This window comes from Bufo bufo, chromosome 9, assembly GCF_905171765.1.
Source record: "Bufo bufo chromosome 9, aBufBuf1.1, whole genome shotgun sequence".
Taxonomy (NCBI): Eukaryota; Metazoa; Chordata; class Amphibia; order Anura; family Bufonidae; genus Bufo; species Bufo bufo.
The window spans coordinates 129,133,054-129,149,719 of NC_053397.1; the positions used below are offsets into that span (position 1 = coordinate 129,133,054).

At 45.5% G+C, this 16,666-nt stretch overlaps 1 protein-coding gene and 1 long non-coding RNA gene across 3 annotated transcripts in view; both read left to right on the forward strand.

Annotated features, from left to right (window-relative positions):
• Window positions 1-16,666, forward strand: part of LOC120978679 (L-selectin-like) — an 869,073-nt gene that overhangs the window by 619,765 nt on the left and 232,642 nt on the right. The window lies entirely within an intron of this gene.
• Window positions 1,712-14,689, forward strand: LOC120978680. The gene is made up of 3 exons (XR_005774164.1): window positions 1,712-1,725; window positions 5,908-5,913; window positions 14,557-14,689. It is a non-coding gene; the product is annotated as an uncharacterized LOC120978680 (long non-coding RNA).

Consider the following 16,666-nt stretch of genomic DNA (forward strand, 5'->3'; position numbering starts at 1 on the left):
GCTTAGTCACTGTGTAATTTAAGCTAGAAATACAGACATAATTTTCTGGGGTTTTAAAAATACACTTTTTTGCCAAAAACCACTATTTTCCAGATCTGCAAGTGTTAAATTCAAGTTTAATATACAGTATACGGCTTTTATATTCTGTTACCAAAAAAACACGTTTTTGTCAATATACAACATCTGGATTAGTCAGTGTGCAATTTAAGCTAGAAATACAGCCATCATTTTCTGGGTTTTTAAAAATACACTTTTTTGCCAAAAACCACTATTTTCCAGATCTGCAAGTGTTAAATTCAAGTTTAATATACAGTATACGGCTTTTATATTCTGTTACCAAAAAAACACGTTTTTGTCAATATACAACATCTGGATTAGTCAGTGTGCAATTTAAGCTAGAAATACAGCCATCATTTTCTTGGTTTTTAAAAACATACTTTTTTCCAAAAAACACTATTTTCCTGATCTGCAAGTGTTAAATTCAAGTTTAATATATACAGCTTTCATATTCTGTAACGAAAAAAACACTTTTTTGGCAATATACAACATCTGGATTAGGCCTCATGCACACGACAGTTGTTTTTTGCGTCTGCAAATAGTGCGTCTGCTAGAAAAAACGGATGTGGCATTTGGGAGGATCCGTTTTTTTTCGACAGATCTCTTGTAATAAATGCCTATCCTTGTCCACAAATGTGAAAAAAGTAGGAAATGCACAATTCTTTTTGCTGAAGGGAAACACGGACAACGGACGCGGTGAACCAACTGATGAACAATCATAATTTTTTTGCTGACCCATTGAAATGAATGTTATTTGAAATAAAGCCATTTGGGCACAATTCTTTGATAGCGTCCTAGTGTGGATCAGGGCGTGAGAGATACACCCTTTAAATACAGGGGTTCTATTCAGGTATTTGAAATACAGCCATTTGGTGCACAAATCTTTAATTGAGGCCTAGTGTGGGCCAATAAATTTTATTGCGGCCTAGTGTGGATCAGAACGTGTGAGATACATCCTGTATATACAATAGTTAAATTCAGATATTTGAAATACCGCCATTTGGTGCACAAATCTTTAATTGAGGCCTAGTATGGGTCAGGCCATGTGAGATACACCCTGTATATACAGGGCTTATATTCTTCTATTAATAAAACATCCTTTTTGGGGCAAAATGCATAATATTTCAGGCCTTGCAGCACCTTGACGTTTGAAATTCCAGGGTTATATACTGCTGCCATATTGACTTATTGTCACGGGGTTCCGAAGGTGCACTCGGTCCCCCATTGCCCGCAGAACTGTTGCTTAGCTTTTGGAATGAGGTTCTGTGTTTGACCTCATTCCCAGGGCGGCTTTACTAGCTGGGTGGCTCCCTGCTCCTAGTCTGCCTTGAGCGCCGAGCTGATCACTCGGTGCTCGACTGGTTGGTCTGTCGGTCATGTGACGCTGGCCACGTCACATGACCCTCACTCCCCACTATAAATACAGGCAGCCTGCTGGCTACAGGTTGCCTGTTAATTTCTAGGTTCCTGGCTATTTGTTGGACTACTGAATATTTACCTGATCCTGTTCCCTGACGATCCTCTGCCTGCTCCTCCTGTACTGCGCATACATCCTGGTTTTGTGACCTCGGCTCCCACCTGACTACTCTCTTAGGACTCCTCTTGTACTTCGCTACTCTCCTGGTATTTGACCCCGGCTTCTCCTGACCATTCTTTGCTTAATCCGTTGTACTGCGTAGCTCTCTTGGTTCTGACCCGGTCCGTTCATGTTCCGTATTTTGTCTTGTCTGTCTTCCCTGCACATATCCTAAGTTAGGGACTGCCGTCCAGTTGTCCCCTGTCATCAGGACTCGTGAGGCAAATAGGCAGGGCCAGGGGTGAGGGTGGAGCGCAGTGGTCACTACCCTTCCCCCTGTGTGTGTGTGGACCTGACCGTTACAGATTAACAGGCCCAATAACCACTGTATCATGAATCCTCTTACTACCCTGACTGACCATGTCTCTAACTTGACACAGAGGGTGCAGGAGCTAGGAGAGAAACTCCGTTCTTGTGAGTTAGGGCAAGGTTCTTCCACTCCTCTGTCCTCCAGTCCATATTTCGAACCCCAGATCAAGCTCCCAGAACCCTTTTCTGGAGACCGGAAGAGGTTTCTCTCCTTTAAGGAGAATTGCAAACTCTACTTCCGTTTGCGCCCCGTGTCCTCCGGTCCCGAGAGCCAACGCGTGGGGATTATCATTTCTCTACTACAGGGTGATCCCCAGGACTGGGCATTTTTATTACCTCCTGGGGCCAGTTGTCTAACTTCTGTGGAGGGGTTTTTTCAGACCCTGGGTACCCTCTATGACGAACCAGACAGGGCCCTGGTAGCCGAGACAGCTCTTAGGGCACTGGTTCAGGGCCATCTCCCTGCGGAGGAGTATTACACCCAATTCAGACGGTGGTGTGTCCCCTCAGGATGGAATGAACCAGCCCTGAAGAGTCAGTTTAGGTCTGGTCTATCTGATAATTTAAAAGATCTATTGGTCAATTACCAAATTCGTGAGACCTTAGAGGAGATGATGACCCTAGTTGTCCGACTTGACAGACGAGTTAGAAAGAGACGACAAGAACGACAGTTCTGTTCTCAGATGGTGGTCCAGCCAGAGGCCTTTTCCAAGGACAACACTGAGGTCTCCACCGAGGAACCCATGCAGGTTGGCATGACCCGGGGTAATCTTCGTCGCAGACGCGGAGAGTGATTCTACTGTGGAGATCCTGGCCATTGGATCAACAAGTGTCCTAAGAGGGACCTCTCTGACAAGTCTTCTAAGGCAAGACAACCTAAAGACCAGGTACACCCTGATTTTTCTAAAGGTAAGCTTTTGGTACCCATAACAATTTCTCTGGGGGTTAATAAGTGGCCGGGTAAGGCCTTTATTGACTCCGGTTCAGCGGCCAGCTTTATTGACTTTGAGTTTGCTTGTAAATTGGGTATTCCAATGTTTGCTTTACCTACACATATCCATGTCATGGCTATTGATGCTACTCCCCTGATTGGTGGTACGGTGAGGTCATGTACCTCTGAAATTTCTCTGTCCGTGGGTGTGTGCCACTCTGAGAGATGTTCTCTTCTAGTCCTGGAGAACCTACCGGTTGAGTTGATACTAGGGTTGCCTTGGCTCCGTTTACATAACCCCACAATTGATTGGTCAAAAGGAGAGTTGGTGAAATGGGGACCTAAGTGTGACTCATGCTTGTCCGTGGTCCAGGCTGGGGTTTTAGTAAGGTCTAATACATTACCCTCTGTTATTAGGGAATATTCTGATGTGTTCTCGTCCCTTACTCAAGAGGTTCTACCCCCCCATAGACCTTATGATTGCGCCATAGAGCTAATTGAGGGTGCCGAATTTCCTAAAGGTCGAATTTATAATCTTTCAGGGCCCGAACGCAAGGCTATGGAAGATTATATTAAGGAGAGCCTTGCTAAAGGGCATATTAGACCTTCAGTCTCTCCTATGGGAGCAGGGTTTTTCTTTGTTAAAAAGAAGGATGGTGGTCTTAGGCCTTGTATTGATTACCGGAGATTAAATAAAATCACTGTCCAAAATAGATACTCTCTCCCATTGATTCCGGATTTATTTAACCAGGTTTTGGGGGCAACCTGGTTTTCCAAGATTGACCTGAAAGGGGCATACAATCTAATCCGAATCAAGGAGGGAGACGAATGGAAGACAGCGTCCAATACTCCGATAGGACACTTTGAATATCAGGTGATGCCTTTTGGACTCAGCAATGCCCCAGCTGTGTTCCAAAACTTAATGAACGATATTCTTAGAGAGTTCTTAGGTAAATTTATTATTGTCTATCTTGACGACATTTTGATATTCTCTCCTGATTTCGAATCTCATGTGTCCCATGTCAAACAAGTATTAGAGGTGTTGAGGGAGAACCAGCTATCCGCTAAGCAAGAGAAATGTGTCTTTGGTGTACAGGAGATACTGTTTCTAGGGCATGTTTTGACTCCTCACGCCTTTAAGATGGATCCTGGTAAGGTTTTAGCAATTAAGGAATGGGTAAGGCCTTCATCCTTAAAGGCTTTACAACGGTTTTTGGGTTTCGCTAATTACTACCGTAAATTTATCATGAATTTTTCTGTAATTGCTAAGCCATTGACCGACCTTACTAAGAAAGAAGCGGATTTGGAGAATTGGTCTACCAAGGCCATTTCTTCATTTGAAACATTAAAAAAGGCATTTAGTAGCGCTCCCATTTTGATCCAGCCTGATCAGGAGAGACCCTTTATTGTGGAGGTGGATGCGTCCGAGGACGGCGCAGGAGCAGTCCTTTCACAAGGTCCTGCTAGCCTCACTAACCTGAGACCGTGTGCCTTCTTCTCTAGGAAATTCTCTCCCACGGAGAGAAACTACGACATAGGGAATAGTGAGCTGTTGGCCATTAAATGGGCATTTGAGGAGTGGAGACATTTTTTGGAGGGGGCAAGGCATCGAGTAACTGTTGTCACTGACCATAAAAACCTAATGTTTCTCGAGTCCGCTAAGAGGTTGAATCCCCGACAAGCCCGATGGGCTCTGTTTTTTACCCGTTTTGATTTCTCCATTACGTTCAGGCCGGGAAGTAAAAATGGGAAGGCAGACGCATTATCTCGGAGCTTCCATGCTTTTCAACCCACTGAGACGCCGCCTGAATCCATCCTACCAGCAAACATCTTCTTAGCGGCTCTAACCCAGGATATCTCGGCTCGCATTAAGGCTGAACAACATCTGGCACCGGTATCCACCCCAACAGATAAGTTGTTTGTTCCCGTACAATTTTGACTCCAGCTGTTGGGTGAGTGTCACGATTCTGCCTTTTGTGGACATCCGGGTATTGAGGGCACTAAGGATCTGGTTTCTAGATCTTATTGGTGGCCCACTCTGACCAGGGATGTCAAGTCCTACGTGTCAGCCTGTGAGGTTTGTGCCAGGTCTAAGACACCTAGGACTCGCCCTGCTGGTAACCTACGACCCCTACCCATTCCCAGTAGACCCTGGTCCCATATCTCGATGGACTTTATAACTGACCTACCGCTGGCGGAGGGTAAGACTGTGGTTTGGGTAGTGGTCGATAGGTTTAGCAAGATGGTTCATTTCATTCCCCTGTCTAAACTTCCGAATGCTAAAACCCTGGCATCTATTTTTGTGAGAGAGATTGTTCGTTTACATGGCATCCCGGAAAATATTGTTTCAGACAGGGGTGTGCAGTTTGTGTCCAAATTCTGGAGGGCCTTCTGTCAAAGATGTAAAATTTCATTGTCTTTTTCTTCCGCCTACCATCCTGAGAGTAATGGGCAGAATGAACGCCTTAATCAGTCTGTGGAACAATTCCTGAGGTTGTATGTTGCTGATGACCAGCAATTATGGGTCAAATTCCTTTCGTTGGCTGAATTTGCTCTGAATAACCGTATCAATTCTTCTGCTGGGGTCTCCCCTTTCTTTTGTAACCATGGTTTTCATCCCCGTTTTCATTCTGGGTCGTCCGTCTCCTCCTCTAACCCTGAAGCTGATAAACTCTCCTCCGAACTGTGCACTGTTTGGGCCCGGGTTCAATCGAACCTAGAAAAGGCTCAAAGTTCTCAAAAACTCAAGGCCGATAGGAGACGTTCAAGGGGGGTGAACTTTCAGGTTGGGGATAAAGTATGGTTGTCCTCCAAGAATCTATCTCTCAAGGTAGCTTCTAGAAAATTTGCTCCTCGTTTTATTGGTCCATATAAGATCACGGAGGTGATTAACCCAGTATCATTTACGTTGGAGCTGCCCGAGTCATTCCACATTCATAATGTGTTCCATAAATCTCTACTTAAAAAATATTTTGAACCGGTAGTACCATTGAAAGCCTCGCCTACGCCGGTTCTTGTTAATGATGCTGTCGAGTATGTGGTGTCTAAAATAGTGGATGTCAGGAAGGTGCGTAATTCCTTGCAGTACCTGATTCACTGCAAGGGGTATGGACCTGAAGAGAGATCTTGGGTACCTGCCAGGGAGGTTCATGCTCCTAGACTTGTTCGTAAATTTCATTTAGAACACCCTGAAAAGCCATCGCCTGAAGTCTTGGGTCCGGTGGCCCCTCGTAAAAGGGGGGGTACTGTCACGGGGTTCCGAAGGTGCACTCGGTCCCCCATTGCCCGCAGAACTGTTGCTTAGCTTTTGGAATGAGGTTCTGTGTTTGACCTCATTCCCAGGGCGGCTTTACTAGTTGGGTGGCTCCCTGCTCCTAGTCTGCCTTGAGCGCCGAGCTGATCACTCGGTGCTCGACTGGTTGGTCTGTCGGTCATGTGACGCTGGCCACGTCACATGACCCTCACTCCCCACTATAAATACAGGCAGCCTGCTGGCTACAGGTTGCCTGTTAATTTCTAGGTTCCTGGCTATTTGTTGGACTACTGAATATTTACCTGATCCTGTTCCCTGACGATCCTCTGCCTGCTCGTCCTGTACGGCGCATACATCCTGGTTTTGTGACCTCGGCTCCCACCTGACTACTCTCTTAGGACTCCTCTTGTACTTCGCTACTCTCCTGGTATTTGACCCCGGCTTCTCCTGACCATTCTTTGCTTAATCCGTTTTACTGCGTAGCTCTCTTGGTTCTGACCCGGTCCGTTCATGTTCCGTATTTTGTCTTGTCTGTCTTCCCTGCACATATCCTAAGTTAGGGACTGCCGTCCAGTTGTCCCCTGTCATCAGGACTCGTGAGGCAAGTAGGCAGGGCCAGGGGTGAGGGTGGAGCGCAGTGGTCACTACCCTTCCCCCTGTGTGTGTGTGGACCTGACCGTTACACTTATTAAACAAACAAACACCCGTTTGGGCAAAAAAAGTTTATTTGGCAGCCTTTGCCTCATATGTCATTGTGAGATGCACCCTTTATACATTTGGGTTATATTCCTATATTTGAAATACCGCCATTTGGTGCACAAATCTTTGAGGCCTAGTCTAGTTCAGGCCTTGTGAGATAAACCCTTTAAATACAGGGGTTTGATTCAGGTATTTAAAATAGAGCCATTTTGGGCAAACAAATCTTTAATTGAGGCCTAGTCTGGTTCAGGCCATGTGAGATACACCCTTTAAATACAGGGGTTTGATTCAGGTATTTGAAATACAGCCATTTTGGGCAAACAAATTTAATTGAGGCCTAGTGAGGGGCAGGCCGTGTGAGATACACCCTGTATATACAGGGCTTATATTCTTCTATTAATAAAACACCATTTTGGGGCAAAATACACAATATTTCAGGCCTTGCAGCATCTTGACATTTGAAATTCCAGGGTTATATACTGCTGCCATATTCAGTTATTAAACAAACACCCGTTTGGGCAAAAAAAGTTTGTTTGGCTGCCTTTGCTGCATTTGTCATTGTGAGATACACCCTTTATACATTTGGGTTATATTGCTATATTTGAAATACCGCCATTTGGTGCACAAATAATTAATTGAGGCCTAGTGTGGGTAAGGCCGTGTGAGATACACTGTGCTGCCTTTGCAATGTATATTACATGCTTGGCACTCAGCAGTGTCTGTTTCTTTAAGACCCTCCATTTTCTTGAAGCCTAGGGGCGGGTCTTCTCTGTACCACTAGAGCTTGCTGGGACATATCCTGTTCAGTACAGCTCTAGTGTTCTGGTTCTGGCCAAGCTGCCAGTTCGGTTGATGTACTGCTCCAAATTAATTAATTAATGTACGTGCACGGAGAGATCAGACTGAGACAACTCACAGCAAGGAGTTAAACAGGATCTCTAGTTTATTTCCTGAAAACAACACACAATACATAGGTTTTACGACAGGGAGGGGGGGGTGAAAGATAAAGTATATCTTTTCTATTGGCTATGAACTCTCTATGCTTTTCTGTAACCTTGACGGCCAGAAGAAGAAATTCCTCCACCCTCCCCCCTTGCTCGTGGGAGATACCGTTACTTCTTTCTTTGTAACTGCTTGCTTGAGCTGAACGGAAACCTATTTGTAACTGCTTGCTTGAGCTGAACGGAAACCACAAAGAAACACATGATAAAACACAAAATAAGATTCTAGTTTATAGGTGTTGGCTGAATGCCTGGCCGCCATCTTAGCTAAACATAGTCCTCAACAAGCAAGTATCCATTTTGTATCAATAGTCCATAACAGTTCCCCCTTGGAAACTTGATTGTAGACTTTCCCTTCGCCTAGCGAATCCCCTGGGCATACCATTCGTATCCTCTTCACCCGCAGTGGCGACAACCTACCCCTTATAGGTAGGCTCCCGGTTGCTCGGACTTGTGGTAATACCCTGGGATTCATCTCACCCTATCTCAGCCAGGCATCATTGTGAGGAGGGGGAGCTGTGTTGAACGATGTTTCCTTCTGTCCTTCCTCATCGTAGAGGAGCATAATAGGTCGTTCATCAGTTTTCTTCATTCTTTTTGAAAAGCGGGTCACACAAATAAGAACGAGCTTAATCACTACATATATCACCAATATTATTAGGGCTACCTGCAATATTACTTGGACAATTCCCATGAACCAACCCCCAATACCTTTGAACCAGTTATTGGGGTTAAGGGAAGAGAAGGTATCAGACCACCATGTATCTTTATCAACTTTATGTGCATCCAGCCATTTATCTCTTAAATCCGCCATCTTCTCTATATCCACCTTAACTTGCAAATTACCCTGCGGGTCTATGTAATGGCAACAAGAGGGTCCCACAACCTGGCACATACCTCCATCTTTAGCTGTAACATAATCTAGAACTAATGTGTGTTGGTTGGTGACAATGATTAACTGGTTTTGCACAATGTTTGAGGTATTCATAAGTCTCATCACCTCCCATATTTGGTCATCCAGGTAGTCTGTTGCTACTACCAGATGATCCCACATCTGCATTATCATGGGATATATGAAGATGGAACTAACAATTTTGTTGGTAATGCTCATCTCTACTACATGTGGCTTGCCATTTGGTCTGGGTGTGTTATCTTTGGCCCTACGATACAAGGTGTGTTTAGGTACTGCATTTATGTCAATTTCAGAGTGTGGTACTATAAAGGTAGCAGGAGTAAGCCTGGCGATGGTGCACAGTCCTGTGACATTCTCGGATAACCATTTGTAGTGTTGAGCGCGAATATTCGAATTGCAAATTTTTTTCTCGAATATCGCAATTTCGAGATTTCGTGAATATTTAGAATATCGTTCTATATATTCGCGAAATCGAATATTCGTTTTTTTTCTTTTTTTTTTTATTATATTTTTTTCTTTCCCACTTCCCTAAAGTTGTTCTTACCTGTCCTTTGGATTCCTGGCTTCCTGGCTGCTCCAGTCAGTGGCGTTTTCAACTTACTGCTATATTCCATATTAGCTAAATTACAATCTAATCTATATGTGTATTTTACGAAATTTCGCAATAGTCGCAATGGAGTATAGCAGTGCTAAGTTGAAATCTTCATGCGAATATTTCGTGTTATATTAGTCGCATCGCAATTTCGACTTTTTCAAATGTTCTTAATATTGCTCTAACTTCGTCTTTTAGAAATTTCGTAATATTGCTCTAACTTCGTCTCTTAGAATATTACGAATATTCTAAAAGACGAAGTTAGAGCAATATTACGAAATTTCGTAAAATACACATATAGATTGTAATTTAGCTAATATAGTGCTATAATCCCTTTTTTTTCCTGTAATTTTTTTTTGCCTCTTCTGAACTTAAGTTTTGTAAAATATGTACACTATTAAAAAATATTACTATAGCAGTATATTAGCTTAAATACAATCTATGTGTATTTTACGAAATTTCGTAATATTGCTCGAACTTCGTCTTTTAGAATATTACGAATATTCTAAAAGACGAAGTTAGAGCAATATTAAGAACATTTGCAAAAGTCGAAATTGCGATGCGAGTAATATAACACGAAATAGTCGCATGAAGATTTCAACTTAGCATCTGCCCCTGAGGAAGCGAGACAGCGAAACCCGGGTCGGGCAGGAACCTGACGTTCTGATATCTTGTATTATATGCTTTTTGTCTACCAACTCTTGTGAGTATAATAAAACCTTTTAAGAAAAAATTGCAAAGGGTGCTTCACTATTCTGCCTATCCCATTTAAACCCTTAGAGGAGGAGATCTTTTGAAGATTGGATCCTTTGGGTGTTGGGAGAAAGGGGCTCATCCTCTGCCATCCACGTTTATCGGGAGACTTGGTCCAGAGCAGCGCGGTTCCAAAACCCTTCAAATTGCTTGCTCAAGGCTATCACATATTTTGCAACAGATTCATAATGCATTTGTAACTGTTGTGGGAAATACTGTCCCATTCTTGGCCCTGTTCCAAATAAGATATCATATGGGGTTAGTTTGTGTGGGGGCCTTGGTGTATGCCTAACTGAAAAGAGGGTTATAGGCAAACACTGAACCCAATTAAGCCCTGTCTCCCTGGTCATCTTCAGCATTTTAGATTTTAACACCCCGTTCAATCTTTTGACTTTGCCACTGCTTTGGTGCCTGTATGGGGTATGATACGCCAGGTGTGACCCTACCATCTTCCAGACCTCTTGGGTTAGACTAGCAGTGAATGCTGGGCCCTGATCACTCTCAATGACCTCAGGTACTCCGAACCTATAGACAAGCTCCTGCATCAGTTTTTTTGCAGTAGTGGTTGCTGTCTGGTTTCGGACGGGGTAGGCTTCTGGCCACCCAGAGAACAAGTCTATCACTACTAGCACATATTGAAACCCTTGGCACATTGGCATCTGGATATGATCGATTTGTATCCTCTGAAAGGGATATAAGGCTTTCGGGAGACATTTTCTGGGAGTGGGCTCGGTTCTGCCGGGGTTACACTCTGCACAGATGAGACACGCTTGAGTATGTCTCACCAGGACAGGGGTCATCCCTGGGGCCACCCATATTTTGTCAATTAGTTCTTTCATGATGGTTTTGGATTGGTGGGTGGGCCCATGGGCCACTGAGGCTATTAGGGGATAAAGAGCTCTGGGTAGCAGACTCTCTTTCCTTGTGTCCAGAGTCCAGATTCTTCTTCGAGGGCTGATTCTTTCAGCCAGATTTCCTTTTCCCTGGGAGTGGCCTGTTTCTGCATTTGTTTCAGTAGGTCCCATGTGATTTCTTCTTGTTCCAGGTCCTCCTGTGTTATCATAATCTGGTCTGACTGGACTCTTTCCTCTTTCACTGCTGCTTCCTTGGCCGCTTGGTCAGCTAGGGCATTTCCTCTGGCCTCAGGGGTGTCAGCTCGAGTATGGGCCTTTACTTTGATCACTGCCACTTGGTTGGGCAGGAGTACTGCTGCCATTAGGGCTGCTACTGCTGCAGCATTCTTAATCGGGGTTCCTGCAGCTGTGATGTAATCCCGGGCCTTCCATATTAGTCCAAAGTCATGAACCACTCCAAAGGCATATCTAGAATCTGTGTAGATATTGACGGTAGAGTCTTTTGCCATGAGGAAGGCTTCAGTGAGGGCAATGAGTTCAGCTTTTTGTGCTGACTGGTCTGGGCGCAATTGTCTTGCACACAGCACTTCATGTTCACTTGTGACTGCCATGCCCGTATGGAACTTCCCCTTGTCATCGGCGTACCTTGAGTCGTCCACAAAGAGAATCCAATGAGGGTTTGTCAGAGGAGTGTCTTGGACTGATGGTGGTGTCCCTACTTCAGCTTCCATCATTGTGATGCAATCATGTTCTTGTTCCTTGTAAAGAGAGTCAGTTGAGGCCCATAGTTCTTCTTCCTGAAGATCCTCTTCAGCATGTAGATCAATAAAATCTTCAGAATCTCCATTATACTCCCCCCTTGGAAGAGGAAGGAGTGCAGCAGGATTGAGGATGTGGCACCTCTGAATGGTGACATTATCTGGCAGAAGCAAACTACACTGAAGCCGGAGGTGGCGCTGTGCAGTGAGGTGTTTAGGTTGAGTCTGCTGGAGGATGGCAGAAATGTCATGGGGAGCCAGAATAGTGAGGGGGTGACCCAGCACAACGTCAGATGTGACGTTTAGAAGAGAGCTGGCAGCATGGATAGCTCTGACACAGGAAGGGGCAGCTCTGGCTACCGGGTCAAGACGCTTAGAATAGTAACCCAAGGGCCGATTGCGGCCACCATGAGTTTGAGTGAGGACTCCAGTGGCGTGACCTTGGCGTTCCATGACATACAGCCGGAAAGGAAGGTTGTAGTTGGGGATGCCAAGAGCAGGGGCAGATGCAATGGCGGCCTTCAATGACTGAAAAGCTTCTCCGGCCTCCATTGTCATCTGGAAAGGAGTAGCAGCATTACGAGGTATACAGTCATATAAGGGCTGCATGAGGACAGAAGCATCAGATATCCAAGGCCTGCAGTAGGAGATGAGTCCCAGAAAGGTTTGCAGCTGATGAGGAGTGTCCGGGAGTTGGATGTCAGAGATAGCCTTCTTCCTCGCCTCAGTTAGGTGCTTGTGACCTTGAGAGATGCAATGACCTAGGAAGACAACTTTGGGGAGACACAGTTGTAGTTTGGCTTGTGAGACTCGACATCCAGCAGAGGCTAAAAACTGGAGAAGTGAGACAGATTTTGTCATGCAGATTTGGGGAGAGACCGCACAGAGGAGAAGGTCATCCACATACTGGAGGAGTTCCACATCCGGGTGATCTGCTTGACATAGCCTTGCTGAAGCAGGAAGGGCTGTTTTGAGCCCCTTGAGGCATAACAGTCCAGGTGTACTGTTTGCCTGCATGTGTGAAAGCAAAAAGAAACTGACATTTCTCATGTAAGGGAACAGAAAAGAATGCATTGGCCAGATCAATGACAGTGAAAGTAGTGGCAGTGGGTGGAATGCCAGCAAGGAGTGTGTGCGGATTGGGGACAATAGGTGTCTCAAGAACAGTAGCCTCATTGACAGCTCGGAGGTCCTGCACCATGCGGTACGTTGGAGGCTGTCCTTTCTCCCTTTTCTTCCGTACTGGGTAAAGGGGTGAGTTACAGGGAGAAGTAGTGATCTTGATTGCCCCATTCTGCAGGAGGGCCTGCACCTGGAGGGTAATAGCATCCTGTTGTGAGATAGAAAGCGGATATTGCGCTTTGTATGGCAGAACCTTGGGATCCTTCAGGGTCACAGTGACTGGTGGGACATTGAGGCATCCGATATCCTGGGGTCCTCTGGCCCAGAGAGTATCGGGGATGAGGTGCAAATGGTTTGCAGTGAATCCCCTTGCTCATATGAATCAGTGCAGAATTTTATTGTCAGACATCCAGCAGCCGTGGGTGTCACATAATTTGAGTGAAAACCACAAAGACCAGGAAGCAAGACAGTTTCTTATCAGAAAGATGATCTTAAACTAACACAGAAGAAACTAAGATTTCTGTGAAAAGAAAAAAGGTGGGGGTCAACTGATCCCCCGTAGCTGTCCTGCAATGTGGTGGAATGATCTGCTAATCTTGCTTTCGCCCATTTCTGCAGTTGTTCTATAAAGAATTCTCCAGACTCATGATCCCGGGGGTCAAAGTTAGCACCTTTAAGTTCAGGGATGTGGATTTGATCCATTATCAGTGTGGAGTATTCACCTGTCTTGTTTTCCACTATACTTTGCAGGTCCGACCATGTGCACCCATAGGTTTGATGCACTTGGGACAGTTTCCTGAAAAAGGGCATGGGATGGGTCTCAGGGTCAGGCAGTAAATTCACTATGGTGAATAACTGTTGTGGGGTGAAAGACACATATTTTGGTGGTCCCTGTGGCCGGTTAAGTGCTAGGGCTTCTTTCAGTGTCTCAAGGTTTCCCTGCTCAATTTTCTGTAAGTTCTTTTGTAACTCTGTAATCTGACCCTGCAGTATTTGATCTTGTGAACGTCGTGATAGGCGCACGACCATGGGCACAGTCCACTGTGGTGCCAGGGATAAAGTTGGCGGATCACCGTAGTCTGTCGGGGTACCCCGCGGAGGAGTCTGCATAATTACCTGGTGCATTTTGTATGCCCATTGTGGATTCTGCAGCACCGTCTGCATCCCCCTGTTCTGCTTCATCAGGTTGCCCTCCTACCATTATAGGAGTAAGGGTGGCAGGTGAGTGTGGTAGCATGAATGTACCCTCCGGGTTAACCATGGGGTACAAGGTAGTAGGAAGGGGCAAGGGTGACATAGGAGTGACGGGGGGGTCCGGACCGAATGATATTAAAGGTCCGTTCATGGGCGTTGCCTGGGGACAAGATGGCGCTGTAGCTAACACAGGAAGTGATGGGACGTGTCGGGGAGTAGTTACCAAGGTGTGGTTTTGTGGGTGGGGAGCCCCACAGGCAAGGCACGTATTTCGGGAGGAGGGATTCTGTTGACCACATGTTTTGCAGGTCCACCCACCTGCTTTCTTCCCGGCGCCATTATAGGGTGTTGGCAAGTCATGTATCAATGCAACACCAGGTTTACAGAAATATCTCTGTCTTTTCTCATCAAAATTTTGTTCTCCCCCCGTCTGTTCAAATTCTTTACTACAGTCCAACCACACACGGACCATGTCTGTCAATTTATCATCCTCTAACTTCTCTCTTTTCTCGTTTAACAACACTTGCCAGGTGGCACTACAAAGGATGCCTCCTTTACAGACACTATAACTCTTCTCCAACTTAGTTAATCCTTTTATGAAACGTTTGCCTCTCCTGTCTGCCACGTACTGTTCAGGAGAACAGTAACCCTTCGGGACACTTTCCTCATTTCCCATCTTCTGGATCCTTCACCTTGTTCTGGACAACACAGAAACCCGATATAACACGTTGAGCCTAATGTCCCACACACTCTGGGTAGACACTGGCCGGTCTCCTCCCTTCTGTCGCCTCTCGGTCACAACACCAGGGTGACCGATTGACACAGGCACTTTAGGAGACTTTTGGGTTTCTATCAGTCTGTGTTTCCGTTACAAAGGGTCGCACATTAAAAACAATAAACCACAATACATCAAGGAAGAACCCTTGCGTACTGTCTAATCGTCTCTCGCACCTACTGGAGCCGCCTAAAGACCTCTGTATAAAGTAATCACTGGACGTGAAGACCTTTGAGTCCCGGCAGCACACTCTGGGCTACCCCGAACCGCTCTCCACCCATCTGTGATCGTCCCCTTTATGGAGATTTGAGTCAGACGCCGGGCTGAACTCCGTTACAGGCACACAGGAGAACTCCGTGTCTCAGTCAGTGATACTTGTCAACAGGGTCTTCACAACTTATAGGCACAACACAGTACATCAAGACTTTAAAAAACATATGGGGTTCTTACTTTCATGCCCTCGAGGACGTCCCAGACTGCTTCCGCACCCCTCCCTCAGACGAACACCAAGAGGCTACACCAGGGGACACTTTATAGGCAAGATGACTCAATTTTCTCACCTCATATCACGGGTTGCGATCCCGGTGTCCGTTAGTGCGCCTCTCCTCGTCTGGTCTCCGGGGGTACGGGAACAGAGGGTCCAATCCTCGAGCCCCACATTTGGGCACCAAAATTGTTCTGGTTCTGGCCAAGCTGCCAGTTCGGTTGATGTACTGCTCCAAATTAATTAATTAATTAATGTACGTGCACGGAGAGATCAGACTGAGACAACTCACAGCAAGGAGTTAAACAGGATCTCTAGTTTATTTCCTGAAAACAACACACAATACATAGGTTTTACGACAGGGAGGGGGGGTGAAAGATAAAGTATATCTTTTCTATTGGCTATGAACTCTCTATGCTTTTCTGTAACCTTGACGGCCAGAAGAAGAAATTCCTCCACCCTCCCCTCTTGCTCGTGGGAGATACCGTTACTTCTTTCTTTGTAACTGCTTGCTTGAGCTGAACGGAAACCTCTTTGTAACTGCTTGCTTGAGCTGAACGGAAACCACAAAGAAACACATGATAAAACACAAAATAAGATTCTAGTTTATAGGTGTTGGCTGAATGCCTGGCCGCCATCTTAGCTAAACATAGTCCTCAACAAGCAAGTATCCATTTTGTATCAATAGTCCATAACACTAGTTACTGTAGTTTCCAGATCCACAGGACATCTTAAAGCAGATTGCAAACCTGATGAACACCAAAGCCTTTTTTTTCTGCCATGCTCCTGAAGGTTGGGTCTACTCGCCTCACTCATGAAGCTTTGACTACACTAATGGCTGAAGTCGTGGCCATTATGAACGCCAGACCTTTGGTTCCAGTGTCTACAGATCCGGAGATGCCATCAGTCTTGACATCCGCAATGCTGCTGACCCACAAGATGGAACCAGTGACAGCTCCCACAGGAGACTTTGACCTCAAGGACTTGTATACCAAGCAATGGAGACAAGTTCAAAGCCTTGCGGACATTTTCTGGAAGAGGTGGAGACAGGAATACCTGGTCACACTCCAGCCACGCAAGAAATGGCAAGATGACAAACCCAACTTACAAGTTGGAGACATTGTCTTATTAAAAGACACTCAGGCCCACAGGAACAAATGGCCTATTGGACTCATTGTGGGGACTGATCCTAGTAGTGATGCTAGAGTTAGAAAGGTTGAAGTTAGAATTGTTAGACAGGGCATTCCCAAGGTGTATGCTAGGCCATTTTCTGAAGTAGTTTTACTTCTGTCCAAAGGTTAGTGGCATAACAAAAGGTACGCCAGGTGGGGAGTGTGCTGCCTTTGCAATGTATATTACATGCTTGGCACTCAGCAGTGTCTGTTTCTTTAAGAC